Genomic DNA, 6000 nt, shown 5'->3' with positions numbered 1-6000 from the left:
AAACTTGGGGAAACTTTCTGGTTCTGCTCCCAAGGGAATATGATGATTGTTCACACTCAGGCTTCAGGGCTTGTGCAGCTTTGATGTGTGATCGTCTGCCCTCTCGGTCAGATGTAACAACTGCCACTAGAGCCTAGAATCAAGGACACCACGTCAGTGGGTTTTAGGTTAGACAAGGAAAGGGAAAGGCATTTGTTTATGGCAGAAGAAAGAATGGGATTTCAGGTGGTGGGTTTTCCTGGCCTCTCCTTCTTGGAGAAATGAGAGGACCTGGCTGACTTCCCTGCAGAGTGGAATTGACTGGCCCTAAGGCCTGCTCTTCCCACCCCACAGGCACCTGCTCTGCCATGGGCACCAGGGGGGATTCCCCCCAAGGTCCAGAGGCTATTCCTAGGGTGCCTCCAGCTGCCGGGGAATGAACTAGCCTGGTGGAGGAGTGACACGCTGGTCACTCGGAGAGGTGGATGGATTCAGCTGGTGGCGGCAAGGACATCCCGTGGGTGGTTTGACTGATGTTCTCCATTGACTTAGACCCACAGGACCCAGAATGCCTCTCTCTCCCTGGAGAACAGTGTTCTGTGGAGAAGAGGGAAAGAAATAGGGACCTACTCACATTGCCAGAAAGCCCTTTACAGAGACGACTCCCTTGCAGCACTGTCTGGGAATCATAAGGTGCATTTGAGAGGAATTCCTCCACAGCTGGAGTCCACCTGGGACTGGGAAGAGTGTGTGGGAAGAGTGTGGTTCGGGGGTCTTATGCAACTGGATTTGAGTCTTGACTCTGTCGCTCACTGCTGTCCTTGAACAGATATTAACCTCCCTGAGCTAGAGTTCTCAGCACGCCAAGTGGGGACAATAATAAGTACCTGGCAGGAGTAAAGATATTTTATGTTAAAGACCAGGCACATTGCTTGGCACAGAGTAGATTCATAAGGCTATAATTAGCCCTGACTGCTGTGGCTCAGTGGATTGATTGCTGGCCCACAAAGTGAAAGGTTGCCAGTTTTATTCCATCAGGGCAGGTGCCTGAGTTGCAGGCCAAGTGCCCGGTAGGGGGCGTGTGAGAGGCAACTGATGGTTGTTTCTCTCTCTTTCTCCCTCTCTTCCCCACTCTCTAAAATTAATAAATGAATCCTAAAAATTATTATTATTATTATTTCAAAAGCCTATTCCTTCAAGTTCTAAATTATATCAGCTTAATATGATAAATGAAATGAAATCATTGTACACTTTCTGCTTTCTTAAGAAGAAGGCAATTTGTCTTTAATTTTCAAAATAAAACCATTCACCAAGGCCACAACAATATAAATCTACCTTCCCCAAACCTCTGAGCTCCATGCCTGGCCAGGCTGCTGTGTCTGTGTCCAGCAGGATCAATGATAATTTATATTAAAAACCTACACACTACCTGGCAAAGAAGAAGTACTCAAGAGGGATTGCTGTTACCATCATAACAAAAGCTTACCCTATGTTAGAGTCAAACTATATCCACTTGTATGGAAAACTAGATAAAATGCGTTCCCTACTATTTAACTTGATAAAAAGTGTATATATTGAATGTAATTTAAATCTTTTCTTAATTTCATCCACACCATCCTAAGAACATCACTAAATGTGTTAGACACTAATAGTGTCTGCTTTCAGGGTCTCTGAGACAGGGGGTGCCAATAGCCCTAAACTAAATGATATCATGCTATCTTCTCTTTGACAGTCTATAATTAATATAATTCTTTGATTATTCTATTTATTTATTCTCATAAGTTTGCCAACTATCACTTCTTGCTGGTATCATTGCAATTGTCTTATGCAGTCATCAATCACTCCCATTTTAGTTTGGAATGCAGCAAATAAACAACAAAATAACACCAAAAGCTACACTTTGCAGAATGGTCTGGGAACAAAGAGCCTGTGGGCATTAAGTTAGAACCTGTAAATGCTGGTCAAGAACGATAAAAAGTATCTTTTTAGCCATTTGCTAAATTAATCTGTACTCTAGAACAGAAAGCCAGCCAGGAGAGCAAATAGATGAGTGAGCATCAGGAACTTCATGGTCTTTTGTACCAATGGCTTCAACTAACTTGTGCTCAGGGAAATTTGGAGAATAGTCACACAAGTTAAAGCTAAGTGCGAACGAAGTGCCACAGACATGGAGATAACTTAGTGATGGTCACAATGGCTGTAATGGATCATTGTGGCACCTGACTCAGTTATCCAAAGGCTATTTTCTGGGTTGCTTCTTCCCAGGCTTGTCTGGATTAAGAGAGGTCTGCAGGCTAGAGAAACTTGTGAGTGGGTGTTCTTGTCGTTTCTTTCAGGAAGCACTGTCACGGGGAAGAAGTCCTGGATGAGGGGAGGGCTCAGAGATCCAGGCAGGCTGCAATCTTATGAGTAGTGTGTTCCTGCATAACAACTTTCTGAGGACCTGGGTAGAAATGATGTTTTCAATTCCAGGCAAATATGTGATTGGTCCCTGGAGCTGGTGTGAGATCAAGCAGCTTTCCAATGTTCAGATCAATGTCAGTCTTTGTCATTAAAGACCCAGAGGAACTTAAAGGCCCTTTGGAAGCCCTTCACTCTTGGGCCAGTTGTCCTCAGGACACCTGGATGCAGCAGCAAATAAACTCACACAATCGATGCGTAACTTCTCTTCAGGACCAACAAGGCCCATTCACAGAAAACTTCCAGTTAAAATGAGAATGTCAAGAATAGTGCCCCTGAGGAATCCAAGGGCTGAGACCCCAGATTAGAGAACTATTGGTTTCTTCTTTTTTCTACTTTGCCTTGTGGCAAAGCAGGGATGACTTATTCCTTTTATCTTTGTCTCAGTTCAGGAAAATTCACTGGCCAAAATACCAGAGAGAAATCCTTTCTGCTCTCATTGTAGAAAGAGACAAATGCCTAGTTTCTGAAGGTGACAAGGCAGGATATGAGGAAATTACTGAAAAAGTTTCATCTTATTTCTGTGTGTTGCAGTTACAACCCAGACATAATTACTTGTTTTCTTTCATATCAGACTATAAGCAAGAGTGGTGTCTGCCTTGTTCTCCCTGTATTTCTAGCTCCTAGAATATAGTAGGGGCTCAAAAAACTTTTGAATGATTGAATGAGTATCTACTGAGATTAAAGACCCAATATGAACATTTCCCATACAGTTTTGGGAAACTCTGCTTAGTATGCTCTAGTATTGCAGAGGAAAAGGGCTAAAACCCTTCTAGTTGCTTCTAGGAGGTTTCAACAAATGTTGAATAGTAGAAGTTCAGTTTTTGGAGAAATCATCCTCTTAGTACACCACTGGAATATCCATACAGTTTTCAAAGTTGTAACAAACATTCAAGGAATGTAAATGGTTTCAAGGAGGTGGTCATTTCTGTAATGAAAGGTTCAACCAAATACTACTGCTGTGGTTCAGTGGCAATCAACTTTGATATTTAATGCAAATTTAAATATTTCTATATCAAGTACCCCATAATCATATACTCTGGGAGTCTTATTTCATTTTTTAATTTTAATAAAAACATGGAAATGTAGTTTCCTCTGATTCAGCACAAAGGATATTATAATAATCTAATATTATAATTACAAAAGAATGAATCAGAATCTTGGCTTCCATCAAAGAATATACATTACTTCATAGGTATTTCCCCCCAAAAAAATGGAAAAAAGAAAGCTGGGGGAAAAATATGATGACAAGAGAGAATGACACCAAAACTTTAAATAAATGCAGCCCCAGCCAAGTGGCTCAATTGCTTGGCACATTGTCCCCATGCACCAAAAGGTTGCAGGTTCGATTGTGTCCCCCAGCTGGGACATGTACAGAAGGAAAACTGATAGATGTTTCTCTCTCCCTCTCCCTCTCCCTTCCTCTCTAAAAATCAATAAACATATCCTTAGGTGAAGATTTTTTAAAAACTAAATAAATACAAAATATTGTGCTTAAAAAAATATCTTGAATTTTACTCTAAAGCTATGCCTTCCAAAAGTCTGCGAACTTATTACATCAGCATCATCTGGATATTGATAAAGACACACATTCCCAGGCCCTACCCTATACCCAATGAATCCGAATCTCTAGGAGTCAAGTGTGAGCATTTATAGTCATCGCACTCCCCAGGTGATTCTGATGCCTGATCAACCTTGGGAACTAATGCTAAACTGTTGGAATTTTCAAATATATCTTCATTTTCTTTAATCTCACTGATCAAGGTCAGCTTCCTTCAGGAAGCTTTCTGTGATTTCTTTTACCTACTAGCGAAATTTCTGTGTTTCTTCTTATCTACTAATTCCTTGTCTTAATATGACATATAATCAGAGTGTGTTGTTTTATAGAACCGTGAAATTGAATTGGTACTTCATTTATATTTTGGGTTGGCCAAAAAGTCTGTTTAGTTTTTTTCTTAAAATAAGAGACACATTTTTCATTTTCACCAATATCTTTATTGATTTGGATATTTTGAGTATGTCAGCTATCTCCCATGTGGCGTAACGTTGATTGCTGTCAATTACTGTATTGATTTGATTGCTATCAACTTCAGCTGGTCTACCCAAACGTGCAGTATCATCTAGTGAGAAATCTCCAGCACAAAATTTCACAAACCGCTTTTGACACATTCAGTCAGTCACAGTATCTTCTTCATACACTGCAAAAATCTTTTTTTGCATTTCAGTTGCATTTTTACTTTACTTGAAATAATAAAGCATAATATGCCAAAAACATTGCATATTTTGTTCCATCTTCAATATTCAAAGGACTACACAAAATTTACCAATTTTGATAACTTTTAAAAAATGCACAATCAACCAAAATTGTTTTGAATGAAGTTAAAGACAACTAAGTGCTACTAAAGCCATCTTACAGAAAAAAACAAATGAACTTTTTGGCCAGCCCAATAGTTATATAATGAGAAATATTTCTGGGAATAGACTCAAGAAACTTAACAGTGACACCTCTTTGGTACAGGACTGTGGAATTAAATTGGAAAATAATTTATATTTCCTTTTCTATAGTTTCTGTATTTTTTAACTTCTTACTTTGAGTTTTATAACAAAAAATTCAAATGCATACAAATAGTACAATTTTGCTGTAAAGTACAAATATAAGAATTACTTTCAGAGTTTTATTTTAAGAATATTTTTTACCTGAGGGGCATTTTTAGGTGTTAGAAATGCATTTGTGTTTCCTGAGCAATCACGTCAGTGCATGACAGCTGTCATACATGAGTCACCAACTCCAGGGCATTTAAGAACAGGCAGTTATGGCTTTCATCTCGAACAATAATACTCTTTGAGAAAGGGTAAGTGGCCCTGGCCGAGTAGCTCAGTTGGTTAGAGCATTGTCCCCATATGGCAAGGTGGTAGGTTCAATCCCTGGACAAGGCACATACAAGAATCAAACAATGAATGCACAGTGAGTATAAAAACAAATTGGTGTTCCTTACTCTTTCTCTCCTAAATGAAAAAATTTTTTAAAATTTAAAAGAAAGAGTAACCAATTTGACCAAGTTTTGTTCCACCATCTGAATCTGGAGAACCATAAATACAAGTGTAATATAGCCTTTGCTTTTAACTTTCCCACAGTAATGTTGTATTCCCACAGCCAACATGCCTCAGAAACAAAATACATGAGCATAGGAACTATATGTAGTTATATGTACATAACATACAGAACCATATATTAATAGAGGGATTAGTGTTGGTTATGAGCTCATCCTCATTTACTTCACCTGAAATTACAGGACTCCCATGTCAGTTCACTGGTGTATTGCTCAGGCTAAGGGTAAAATTACTCTGATTTCCTAACCACATATCAGCTAGAGGTCAGGTTAGGTGGCCAGCATGTGGGTAGTTGGTGGGGAAAGGCAACAGGAGAAAATGAAATTTACCCCATATTACCTGTGACTCAGATGGAAATAGCATAGGTTATTAGGAATTTAGTATTTTCAAACCAAATCTCTCAGCCTAGATTTGATGTTTTCATGTTATTATGCAGCATTTCATGATAGG

This window comes from Artibeus jamaicensis, unplaced genomic scaffold (assembly GCF_021234435.1).
Source record: "Artibeus jamaicensis isolate MK-2021 breed Jamaican fruit bat unplaced genomic scaffold, CSHL_Jam_final contig_797, whole genome shotgun sequence".
Lineage (NCBI taxonomy): Eukaryota > Metazoa > Chordata > Mammalia > Chiroptera > Phyllostomidae > Artibeus > Artibeus jamaicensis.
This window is presented reverse-complemented; position numbering follows the sequence as displayed.